Source organism: Lynx canadensis, chromosome A3, assembly GCF_007474595.2.
Source record: "Lynx canadensis isolate LIC74 chromosome A3, mLynCan4.pri.v2, whole genome shotgun sequence".
In the NCBI taxonomy this organism is placed as follows: domain Eukaryota; kingdom Metazoa; phylum Chordata; class Mammalia; order Carnivora; family Felidae; genus Lynx; species Lynx canadensis.
In genome coordinates, this window is record NC_044305.1 from 120,520,665 (window position 1) to 120,534,648 (window position 13,984).

At 37.6% G+C, this 13,984-nt stretch overlaps 1 protein-coding gene across 6 annotated transcripts in view; it reads right to left on the reverse strand.

Annotated features, from left to right (window-relative positions):
- The window catches only part of NCOA1 (nuclear receptor coactivator 1), a 187,304-nt gene that overhangs the window by 104,689 nt on the left and 68,631 nt on the right, over positions 1-13,984 (reverse strand). The gene's annotated exons all lie outside the window — the stretch shown is intronic.

A 13,984-nucleotide genomic window follows, 5' to 3' on the forward strand; every position in this document is an offset into this window, starting at 1 on the left:
CAAAAGACAATGGATGAAGATCTGATTTTACAGCTGAAGTCCTTTCTGGTGATTAAATATGTATTCCTATCTAAGGCTGCTGCTTAGGTAATACATAATTACATTCTGCCCTTAATCTTCTGAAAGTCATTTATATGTCTTTAAAAAATTTTTTTCTGGCTGCATTTGCATGTTTATTCTTCTTTTTAATTAAAATACTGATTGTTCATATTTTCAGTTTTCACTGAATACTTTCTTTGATTTCTGTAATACTTCTTACTATGCATTAAAGTTACTATGATATTTTACTTTTGAATTTTTTTAAATGTTTACTTATTTACTTTTGAGAGAAAGAGAGTGAGCAGGGGAGAAGCAGAGAGAAGAGGAGAATCCCAGTCAGGCTCTGTCAGTACAGAGCTCCATGCAGGACTTGAACCCACGAACTGTAAGATCATGACCGGAGCCGAAATCAAGAGGCGGAGGCTTAATCGACTGAGCCACCCAGGCACCCCACTTTCAAATTTTTCACTGAAAAACTTTATAAACTTTTTTATTAATGTTCATTCACTTTTTGAGAGAGAGAGCGAGAGAGAGAGAGAGAGAGAGAGAGAGAGAGAGAGAGAGAGAGCCAGACAGACAGAGCATGAGTGGGGGATGGGTAGAGAGCAAGGGAGACACAGAACTCAAGCAGGCTCTAGGCTCCATGCTGTCAACACAGAACCGAACGCAGGGCTCAAATTCATGAACCGTGAGATCGTGACCTGAGCAGAATCAGATGATCAACCAACTGGGCCACCCAGGTGCCCTTTACAAACTTTTTATATTCGTAATACTTAAAAATAAAATTCGTTGAGCTTTGGTTCCAGTCGTAATGGACTATCTCATATTGGACTAATTTGCCCTTAGATAACAATTATTAACTCTGGACAAAATATTAAAATAACTGTTCAAGGGCTCCTGGGTGACTCAGTTGGTTAAGCCACTGACTTCAGCTCAGGTCATGATCTCAAGGTTCGTGAATTTGAGCCCCCCCACCCCCCCACCCCTCCAATCAGGCTCTGTGCTGACAGCTCAGAGCCTGGAGTCTGCTTCAGATTGTGTCTCCCTCTGTCTCTGCCCCTCCCCCATTCACGGTCTCTCGCTCTCGCTCTCAAAAATAAACATTTAAAAATTTTTTAAAAAGTTAAAAGTAACTGTTTAAAGATACTGAAAGTGACCAACAGCCGGCAGAAACGTAGGGGATTTGATTATTAAAAGAAAGGAACCATACTGAGATGAGATGTATTCGTACAACTCTACCTTAAGAAAACTCTTCCCAGTATATCCCCCTTAAGTACTGGGAGGCTAGGGCTAAAGAAGAAAACCACAGTCTCATTGGCATCTAAGAGCTGACAGAAAGCTAGACAATAGGAGGGGAAAATCATGGTAGGAAGGGTAGTACAGTACAGGGCAGGGGGAGCTTAAATCTGTCCACAAATGCTCAAATCTTTGGCTGGTCCCTGAACTGCTCATGCACTGGGAGACTCCAAAAAGCCCAACAGAAGGCAACAGCTGGAAGACTAAAAAGCTGAACAGAGATTTCGGCTTCCTACCACAGGAAAGACACAGTTTGGATTTTGAATCCTGCCAAGTTAAAAGGGCCTGGTGAACACAACTGACTTCTCACAGAAACCACAGAAGGGCCACATCTCAGGGTAAAGACTATATTCCAGGAATAAGGATTCTCCTAAGGCTAAGGGCAAAACTGAAATAACATCTGGTGTGACAAAGTATAAAAACCAAACCTCTATAATTTCAAGGTGATCCGTCAGTAATGCATTTTTAATTTTATTTTGAAATCCTTAGAGCCTCATCTTCACAAGAAGTAGTAAAAGTGGTACAGAGCGATCCCATGTACTCACCACCCACCTACCCCGATGGTGACAACTTACATAATTGCAGTGTATTATCATAAGCTGAGAAACTGATTGGCACAATACAATTATCTAGACTATAGACTTTACTTGGATTTTGCCATTTTTTTCATGCAATCATATTTTGTTTTTTGCATGTCTTTGTTTATAATTCGATGGCATTTTAGGACATGTACAGATCCATACACCATACCACAACTTAGATTCCCTTTTGCTATTTATAATCACACCCTCCTCCCCTTTCCTTAATTGCTGGCAACCATTTATCTGTCCTCTATTTCTATAATTTTTTCACTTTGAGAATCTTACAAAAATTGAATCAGATAGTATGGAAACATTTTAGATTGGCTTGTTTTCTTTTTACTCAACATAATACCCATGAAATCCATCCAATTTGTTGAATATATCAATAGTTTGTTCCTTTTCATTGCTCCGCGGTATGGAGATACAGTTTTTTGTTTTTTTCCCACCTGTCGAAGTACAAATGGGATGCATTCTTTTGGGGGTGATTATAAATAAAGTTGCTATAAATATTTGTGCACAGGTTTCTGTGTGAACATAAGTTTTCATTTCTCTAGGATAAATACCCAGAAATGCAATTGCTGGGTTATATGGTAAGTGTATTTTTTTTTTTTTAATTTTTTTTTTCAACGTTTATTTATTTGTGGGACAGAGAGAGACAGAGCATGAACGGGGGAGGGGCAGAGAAAGAGGGAGACACAGAATCGGAAACAGGCTCCAGGCTCTGAGCCATCAGCCCAGAGCCCGACGCGGGGCTCGAACTCACGGACCGCGAGATCGTGACCTGGCTGAAGTCGGACGCTCAACCGACTGCGCCACCCAGGCGCCCCGGTAAGTGTATTTTTACAAGCTAGTTATCTGGAACAAAAATCAATATGCTTAAAAAAAAAAATCTACAATACCATCAACAAAATCCAATATACAACAAAAAATTACTAAACATGCAAAGAAGATAAAAACTGTAACTCAAGAACAGGAGGAAAACCTATTACAAGATGATCTAGATGTTGGAATTAACTGGCAAGGATGCTCAAGCCGTTAATACAAGTATATTCAACATGTTATAATGAGTGAACAGATAAGAAATATTGACAGCAAATAGAAACAGAAAGAAATGAAACTTCAAAAACTAGGCAGTTAAATATCAAAACTTAAAAATTCACTGGATAGGCTGAATCTATTATTAGTTAATAGATTTGAGATGGCACAAAAACAAGTTAGTGAACTTCAAGTCAAAACAATACTCAAGCCAAAGATTAGACAATTCAAAAAAATTAAAACCAACAGTTTAAAGGATAAAAAAAAAAAATCATTTATGCTTTTAGCAAGACTGTTCAAGAAAAACAAAAGGCAACACAAATTACTGATATCAGAAATAGAAGGAGAAATATCACTTCATATCCTACAAATATAATGTTCACATAATGCAAATCAATTCAGTAACTGAGATAAAATGAAAAATCCCTTAAAATTACTCCAACTATAAAAATAAATAGAAACCCATCTACTAAAGAAAACATTTCATAATTAAAACACAACAAAAACAAAACAAAAAAACCACAAAAATCAAAACAAAACTCTAGGCCCAAATGGCTTCACTGGTGGGTTCTAACAACCATTTAAGGAAGTAAAAACCATCTTACATACTTTCTAGAAAACAGAAGAGAGATACTCCCTAACTTGTCATATTTAAAAAAAATTTTTTTTTAAGTTTTTATTTATTTTGGGAGAGAGAGAGAGAGAGAATGGGCAGGCGAGGGGCAGCGAGACAGGGAGGGAGAGAGAGAATACCAAGCAAGCTCTGCACTGTCAGCACAGAGCCCAATACAGGGCTCGAACTCACAAACCATGATCATGACCTGAGCCGAAACCAAGAGTCAGATGCTCAACCGACTGAGCCACCCAGGCACCCCTCCCTTTATTAAATAAGCAAATCCCTAATACCAAAACTTGACAAAGATATTACCAGGAAAGAAAATCAGCCTCGTGAATACAGATGCAAAACAACAAATTGAATCCAACAATATATAAGAAGGGTAATATACTATGATCGTGTGGTTTATCCAAGAATGTTTCAAATTAAATACCAATCAATGTAATTTATATTAACAGAATAAAAAGCATAACCATTTGAACAGATACAGAAAAAAAATCTGAGAAAATTCAGCACCATTCATGACAAAATTCTCAGCAAACTAAGAATTAAACGTAACTCCCTTCAATCTGATAAACAGGATGAGTGAAAAACTACATCTAGTATTTTATATAATGGTGAAATATTGGAAGTTCTCCTAATATTGCGAACAAGGCAAGAATGTTCACTCTAGCCACTTCGTTTTATTTTTAAAGATTTTAAGTGACTCTACATCTAACATGGGGGCCTAAACCCACAACCCCAAGATCAAGAGTCCCACACTTTGGGCGCCTGACAGGGCTCAGCTGGTTAAGCATTTGACTCTTGATTTCAGCTCAGGTCATAATCTCATGGTTTGTGAGATCAAGCCCTGTGTTGGGCTCTGTGATGACAGCGTGGAGCCTGCTTGGGATTCTCACTCCCTCTCTCCCTCTCCCCCTCTGCCCTTCCCCAGCTCTGTCTCAAAATAAATAAATAAACGTTTAAAAAAAAAAAAAGAGTCCCACACTTTACCAACTGAGCCAGCCAGGTACCCCATAGCCACTTCATTATTGTAACGGGTGTACTGAAGGTCCTACTCAGCACAATAAGTCAAGAAAAAGAAATCAAAGGAAATTTAGAGAGAGAACTAAAATTGTTTTTATTCACTTAAAAATTATTTTTTGGTACCTAACTCTAAGGAATCTGAAAAATAATTACTAGAATTAATAAGTGATTTGGCAAAGTTGTAGGATACAAGATGAGTATACCAAATCAACTTCCATACAACCACAATTGGAAAATAAAATGCAAAACAAATTCATAATAGCATCAAAAAAAAACTTAGGAAATAATTTAACAAAAGATATGCAAGACCTATATACTTAAATTTTATAACACTGTTGAAACTAAAAAAGACCAAGAAAAAAAAAGAGGGATTGAATATTTTCATGGGTTCACCAAAATATAATTGTCCCCCCAAATTAATTCATACATTCAAAATTATTACTTTGTGTACATCTAGTATTGTTATACTATCAATAAATACAAGTCTATTTTTTCTTTTGTTTTACATTTGTAATAGTTTTTTTAATGCTTGTTTTGGGCTTTTTCTTTTTATATAAAAACTATATTTTCTCTAAATCATGATTTCCCCTAATGCTGAATTCCATATTAAAGTGTAATGTTTAATGTTGGAAAACTGGGTTATCCTATCACCTGGATTCAAAAGTGCTTACCCCTTATAGTCCCTCTAAATTAAATTAAGTGCTTTTTATATTTTCAAGATTTTTTTTCTTCTGTTGATTTAAATCCACAATTCAAAAACTCAAAGAAACTTGAATTAGCTCTTCATACTGACTTGGAGTTAAATATATTAAATAAAAGGATTTACAGTTAAAGTAGCTCAATTTACATTGTATTTAGTTGAATTTTTCTCACTTTATATGTCTAGCTTATTTGCATTTGTAATAAACAGTGCTCTAGAACATTTTCTTGAATGAAACAATTCATTTCAATCCTCCTGATACTATTTTGTGTGTTCTTTCATTTGTGAAGCAGTTTACCTTTTAGTTTTCCCTAGGTAAATCTGTGTAAGAATTGTTAAGTAGTAACTGACCAGTGGCAAAGATGGCATTGTTCATCTAGTCATCCATAAACTTAGGTTCTGTCATTATTTGGCTTCCAAGGAAGAGCAACCCTCCAAATCACTTACATACTTAATCCTGCAGGTATAATCTTTGCCAAATAATGCCACTCTCTTCTATAAAACCTGAGAGTTTTTACGGGTACTACTTCAAAACCAAGCAGTAACTGAAGCCAGATGGATCCTGCTAATGATTTAGAGTCCTAATGGATTCGTGATCAACCATGTGAGGAAATGTGAGAACAAGGCTAAGGGGAGTGGCTGAGTATAGTCATTTAAAACCTGCATGAAAAATGGAAAAGCACAAGATAAATCCATATTCCAAAAAAATATGTACAAGGGTGCCTGGGTGGCTCCGTTCGTTAAGCATCCAACTCTTGATTTCAGCTCAGGTCATAATCTCACAGTTCGTGAGCTTGAGCCCTGCATCTGGCTCTGTGCCCAGAGAGCAGAGTCAGCTTGGGGTTCTCTCTCTCTCTCTCTCTCTCTCCCTCCCTCCCCCTCTCCCTGTCTCTCCCCTACTCATGGCTCTCTGAGTCTCTCTCTCTCTCTCTCTCTCTCAAAATAAATAAATAAAAGATAATTAAGATAATTTAAAAAAATAAACAATTAAAAAAATACGTACACAAAAAGATATGTACACAATGATAAGTTACTAATATGGAACCAGGAGATAGGTGACACAGAGAACCTAAGAAGACAGGAGGAATGTGCGTAAGTACTAAGAAAAAGATGTTTGATTATTATTGTGAAATAATATTTCACTTTAAGGGAGTTCTCTTAAAATGCATCTCTCCAGTGATTTTTTTTTCATTTACTTTAATTTAAATTCCAGTATAGTTAACACACCGTGTTATGTTGCAGGGGTACAATATAGTGATTCAAATATTCTATACGTCAGTGATTGTTACATAATTATCTGGACTATCTGGAGCTCAACATTTTAAGACTTTCCTCACCACCCCTCCCCCAATCCAGAGGAATCCAGAGTAGGAGATCTGATATGGATACTACAAACTCCTACTGGAACATCATGATTACTGAGCATGTCTGAAGGCTTTCAATTTCAGGTTCCAATTTTCCCTTCCCAGGTAAGGCTTTTCTGTCATCTTTATCTGCTTCCAATGCTGGATTCTGGCACAAGTTCTGGCTAACACGGCACCTCAATTCCTTTATTTTATTTAATTATTTTTAATTTCTTAAATTCAATCTCATTTAAAAATCAAATGAGGAAGCCAGGTGATAGAAGAGCACATATTATACACCTAACACATAGAGTAAAAAGGAAGCCTATTAATCATTCTCCCTTTGTTATTCTGGAATCAGGCAGAGGTACAGAGCCAGAAATTAAAAACATATAGATAAATATTATAAGTATCTATGGATTTATCCCAGAATTAACAACAGTAAACATTTTTTATATTTTTTCTTTTTTAAGAAATGAAGCACTACCAATAAATCCAAGTCCCCACACTTACACAGAGTCCACTCTGTTCATTCCCCTCCCTTTCATAGACAGAACCATTATCATGAATTTAATACATCTCTTTCTGGATATGTATATGTGCGTGTACCCATACACAATATACATTGATGTTTTATGTTTTAAAATATACATTTTTTATTGTATACAACACATATTATGCATTTTCTTGATTTCATGCATTACGTTTTGGAGCTCTATTCTTGCTGAGGCATACACGCGTGTGTGTTTCATTCATACAAATATATGAATATATCTCACCTTAGCCATTCTTGTATTTAAGTGGTCTGTAAATTTTCACTTTTTTTAATATTAGAGAGAGCATACACATACTCACATGAAGAAAGGAGGAATAGAGATAGAGGGAGAGAGAATCTCAAGAAGGCTCCACACTATCAGCATACAGCCCAATGTGGGGCTCAATCTCACAAGCTGTGAGATCATGACCTGAGCCAAAATCAAGAGTCAGATGCTTAACTGAGCAAGCCAGGGACTCCTGTAGATTTTCATTTTTACAGAGAATACCTCAATGAGTATTCTTGGACATGGCCTCTTATTCATTTTTTCATATGCACAAGTGAAAGAATTTCTAGTGGCAATATCCAGAAGTGCAATTTCTGAATTACAGTAGTTGTATATCTTTCTCTCATCTCACCACTTGTCAAATTGTTTGCCAATATGGCTGTTTCATACTCCCACAAGCAGTGTGTATAAGAGAACCATTTTCCCCATATTCTTTCCAACACCTGATACCATCAGAATTTATTTTTTAACCAGTCTAATGATCAAAGTGGGAATTCATTTCAGTCTGAATTTCCTTGACTATTATGGAGACTGAACATTTTAGCTGACTATGTGGCTATCCCATGTGGTATCCAATACCAGTTGAACTGAGTACACAATTGGCACTTTTCTTCCTTTATGCTGGGTACACAATTGGCACTTTCAGTTCTGAGAAATTTTTTTGGATTATATTCTTTTTTCCCCCCTAATTTATTCTGTTCTCTTTTTTAGAACTCCTAACACTAGGAAGTTGACCCTCCTACATTCATCTTCTTATTTTCTTCAATCTTCTGTTTATCATTTCTTTGCCTTTTTGCTCTACTAAAAAATTCTCAATTTATTATCTAATAATTGTACTGAGTTTTTCTTTTCTGCCACATATTCTTAATTTATAAGAATTCTTTGTTTTCTGAATGTTCTTTTTTAAATATCGTATTCTTGCTTTATGGATGTAGAATCCCATCTTTCTGAAGATATTTTATACACACATATGGTATATGTAGATGTGTGTGTGTGTGTGTGTGTGTGTGTGTGTGTGTGTGCATATCCATAAAATTTTCCCAGCTGTACAGTCTGTTTTCAGCAAGTTGTTTTGTATTCTTGATTTGTTTATTTTGGTTTGTTATTCATAGTAGATGCTTTCCTTAGATGTTTGATGGAGTTTAGACCTTTGGAAATAAAAAGTTTATTTAAAGCTCTAAGTACCTGGGGCTACTGACTGTAACCTTCAATATAGGGCAACTTGGGCAGGCTCTTTATTAGGTCACAGATATTGATGTGAGAAAACTGGTTCCCATTATCTATCACTTATTTACTTATCTGCCCAACACCTGTGTATACATAAAGTAGCTTCAGAATTGTTAACCTGTACCCCTACAAAAAACAAATTTACCAAACAGAGTACAGTATTTATGTAAAGTCCTTTTTGCCTTTAGTTTTTTTCTTAATGGGCTAGTCAGATTTTTCATAGAAGATTCTTCTTTCCTCCTGCCTAGAGGAAAAAGGCCTCAGTTGGGAAGCCAATAATAGAGAAGAGGGCAGGGCTCTCATCATTGAAAATGCCAATGCTCCCTCCACCTTCAATGTGCCTGTTGTCCATTAGGCCAGTAGTCAGCCCTCTTTCTTCAGCCAGAGAATATACTTCAAATTGCCCACTGTCAAGATGAGAGCAGTGCATTAGAACAGTGGCAAAAAGTGAAGAAAATCCAGGCATTTAAGTGTTTCTTAAACATCTTTCCAACATTCCTCCTTATTTTAGTCCCCTAGATTCATCTTCTTCACCTTCTTGCCCTCCTTCCCCTTGCCCTTTCAGAGTTACACAATACTACCACTGTGTGGGCCCTTTGGAGATTCACCAGTACAAATTCCATTAGTCCTTAGTTTTCTCCATGTAAAACTAGGCTTTCCTAGGTTTAATAAGATTGCTACCACTCTTCTAGCTGTGTTTCAGCCTTGAAAATTTTGCCCTATTTTTGTCCAATTCTTTGTCTGGATTTATGACTAAAAACAACCCAACAACAACCTTTATTGACTTTGTTTTCATTGTTGTTTAACTTAACTGTGGTTTGGGGAGGGAACAATATTAACTGTGTCCTCAACCTACCACCTTTACCTGGAATCAAATACTATGTTATTACTGGTAATATTTTATTTGTTTATTTTAATCTTCCTGTTATTTCATAATCTTTTTCTTTAAGAGAGAGACAGCATGCATGAGAGGGAGAGGCGTGGGAGGGGGAGGGAGAGAGAGACAGAGAGAGAGAATCTTAAGCAGGCTGCACGCTTAGCGAGGAGCCCAACATGGGGCTCAATCCCACCATCCTGGGATCATGACCTGAGCTGAAATTGAGAGTTGGACACTCAACCAACTGACCCACCCCATAATCTTTCTTTAAAGATGTTTTTTTATTTATTTCGAGAGGGAGAGAGAGAGCATGTATGTGCATGCAAGTCAGGGAGAGGTAAAGACAGAGAGGGAGAGGGAGAATCCAAAGCAGGTTTCCCACTGTCAGCACAGAGCCCAACAAGGAGCTCAATCTTATGAAGCCCAACAGCATGACCTGAGCCGAAATCAAAAGTTGGACTCAACCGACTGAGCAACCCAGGCACCCCACCCATAATCTTTTTAAAGTTTTGCTTCACGTATGTTATTAACACCTCAACCTTTTTAACAATTTTAAAACTCACCATCCTGACATTCTCAAGAGCCAATCATCCGTTAAAGCTGCTCAATAACAGAATGAAGTATATGACAGAAGAGCACTAACAACAGGCAGTAAGGCCTCTGCAACAGTTAATTAGGAAAGATTTAAAAAGTACCGGTTTTAGATCATATATACAACATTAGCTCTTCATACACATTATTTGCTACCATGGAGTCTGATTTTGGAAAAGCAGGAAAAAAACCCATCTTCCATCAGCAACTGTCACCTTATGACCTCATGAGATGAGGATCAAAAGAAGCTGTGGTCTACTGTTCTTTTCTCTGTGAGGAAGTAAAAGAAACTTTCAAATCTCTAAGGGCAGTAGATTCTCTCCCCCATGCCCACATACAATAACTGTGAAGTGTGATGAAAGTAACTTGTTACCAATAACACTTATAATTACAATATTTATATATTAATTACTTTGAAAAAATTAGTGCAGATCCAAGGTTATCTTTATTACAACATGACTTTAACTCTTCTACTTTCTGATGTACTTTTTGATGAGGAGAAAGAGGGGTAATGTTAGCCAAAGTCTCAGTGTGATGGGACTAGCTTAGGTTAGCTATGCTGCCATCCAGTAGTGGGTTATTATAAATAAACCATTAACACTAGTGGCAATTATAAATTACTTTGGGTACATGGAGTTAAGATTCCATAGTAACTTCTCTGTTCTTATTAATTCCACCCCAAATAAAATTTAAGAAACAAGGCGGCATGTAAAAATTTGTGTGAAATAGGTTTTTCTTAAGAGAGACTATAAGATTTCACAAAAGAATTAAGAACGACGCTACCAACTCTCTTCTTACTGATGGTATAAGAGTCATGCTCTCCAAATCAAAGACAAAAGTAATTTAAATGAAATTTGAAATCAAGCCATCATATTAATGTTAAAAACATAGTTTAAAAATGGGTGTAAAGTTTATTTAACTTCTCCATAGTATCTATTTTCTTTTTTTTAATTTATTTATTCTGAGAGAGAGAGAGCACAAGCAGGATAGGGGCAGAGACACAGAGAATCCCAAGCAGGCTCTGTGCTGTCAGCACACAGGCTGACACAGTGGGCGATCCCACAAAACATGAGATCATGACCTGAGCCGAAACCAAGAGATGGACGCTTAACCGACTGAGGCACCCAGGTGCTCTTCTTTGCTTTTTCTTATTAACACAATCTGTGAAGAGGAGGCCCACCAAAAACGAAGACTTTAAAGATGAAACTGTTTATTTTTAAAGTTAAAAAAATTTTTTTTTAACATTTATTTATTATTGAGAGACAGAGAGACACAGAGCGTGAGCAGGGGAGGCTCCGGGCTGAAGTAGGCTCCAGGCTCTGAGCTGTCAGCACAGAGCCTGACGTGGGGCTCAAACTCACAAACTGCGAGATCATGACCTGAGCCAAAGTAGGTCGCTTAACCAACTGAGCCACCCAGGCGCCCCTATTTTTAAAAATTTTTTAAACGTTTATTTCTTTTTGAGACAGAGAGAGAGAGAGAGAGAGAGCGCGAGCGCGCGCATCAGCGGGGGAGGGGCAGAGAGAGAGGGAGACACACAATCTGAAGCGGGCTCTAGGCTCTGAGCATCAGCACAGAGCCCGACGTGGGGCTCAAACTCACAAGTGGTGAGATCATGACCTGAGCTGAAACCAAGAGTTGGAAGAGTTGGACGCTTAACCAACTGGGCCATCTAGGTGCCCTTTTTAAAAAATTTTTTTTAAAGTTTTGTTTATTTTTGAGAGAGAGAGAGAGAGAGAGAGAGAGAGAGAGAGAGAGAGAGAGAGGGAGGGAGAGTCAGCAGGGGAGAAACTTTATTTTTTTAATAGAATGGCCATATTTACTTATTTTTCCTTATTAATCTTTGATTTTTAGAAGGCTGATTTCATTGCTCTTATGATTACAATGCTTTTATGAAATGCTTTTATGAAAACCTTGCAATCTCCAGAAAAAAAAAAAAAAAAACATTTCTTCACACAACTTTTGGATGCCTTTAAAAATTTGGGTAAATTCATGGATTCTGTTACAAAAAATTGTATTATGTTGGAAAGATTGGAAAACTGTTGCTCCATGGTAAAAGCAAGAGCTCCAAGGGGACTCCAGCTGGGAATTAAATCTTGGTAAGTGGCAAGAATTCTATGAGTGGGCTAGCATTAAAGAGAACTGTGATCCCAAGGAAATTCTCTATATAAATGGACAAGACATATGAAGAAGAAAAAGATATAGACAAAAAGAAAGATATTCATGCCAGCATTTTTCATGAAAGCAAAAAATGGTAAGAACCCAAATGCGCATCAATAATAGAATGGATTAGTGAACTCTAGTACATTGATGAAATAAAACCTCGCATCCATGAAATAAATTAACTGAGCTTTAGCTATCCACATCTGCCTATAGGCAACCACATTCCCTTCTTAGAACTGAGGTATATTGCGTTTTGATTAAAAGTATGGATTCTGGAGCTCAACTCCACCAACATTAGCTTTCTGACCTTCACCTTTCTATGCCTCGGTTTCCTGCTCTACAAAAAAGCAGAATAATACTTGTACTTATTCAAGAGTTGTTAAGAGAGTAAACACTTAATATTTTTTTTTTTCAACGTTTATTTATTCTTGGGACAGAGAGAGACAGAGCATGAACGGGGGAGGGGCAGAGAGAGAGGGAGACACAGAATCGGAAGCAGGCTCCAGGCTCTGAGCCATCAGCCCAGAGCCCGACGCGGGGCTCGAACTCACGGACCGCGAGATCGTGACCTGGCTGAAGTCGGACGCTTAACCGACTGCGCCACCCAGGCGCCCCAACACTTAATATTTTTAAGTTATTTAAAATAATGTCTGGCACACAGTTACTGCAAAGTGATTAACAGATCATAGCCAATGAAGTTTAATATCTTTTCTACTTGGTAGTCACTTATCTAATAAACAATGGCAGCCATCATGTTTTCCCTTGCTTTTTTCCAGACTTCGGTATCATACAATTCTTTAATTATTTGTTTTAGTAATACATATTCAGGAAATGTTATATATCTCCACATGGCTTTTTTGTTTTCAATTCTTATTCGGCTTCCAGGGAGATACTGATGCTTACATTCTAGGTTCTAAAGATAAGATGAAATTTAAACAGTACAGTAAAAAGTCAAAGTACTTCATTGTATCTCCATTTCTGTTTCTTACCCTCCCTTTTTTGAAAAAGGCAGATTATAACCTAAAAACCAAAACTGTATGTTTAACTGCCTACGTATCAATTACTAAATCTAAAATATTAATGACTCTTACATTCACCATTACATTTATATTAAAAGGACAAAACACTAGGGGCGCCTGGGTGGCGCAGTCGGTTGAGCGTCCGACTTCAGCCAGGTCACGATCTCGCGGTCCGTGAGTCCGAGCCCCGCGTCAGGCTCTGGGCTGATGGCTCGGAGCCTGGAGCCTGTTTCCGGTTCTGTGTCTCCCTCTCTCTCTGCCCCTCCCCCGTTCATGCTCTGTCTCTCTCTGTCCCAAAAATAAATAAACATTGAAAAAAAAATTAAAAAAAATAAATAAATAAAAGGACAAAACACTAAAAAGCCTAGGCTACTGGATTTCAAAACTACTAATTCTGGTATAGTATAAACACACCAATTCTGGACACAAGTTATTCTCAAAAGAATGCTCCTACTATTTGCATGCTCTATTTTAAACTCCACACCTGCAAGCATCTGCCTATTTATTAAGAAGTTCCAGGGGCGCCTGGGTGGCTCAGTCGGTTGGGCGACCGACTTCGGCTCAGGTCACGATCTCGCGGTCCGTGAGTTCGAGCCCCGCGTCGGGCTCTGGGCTGACAGCTCAGAGCCTGGAGCCTGTTTCGGATTCTG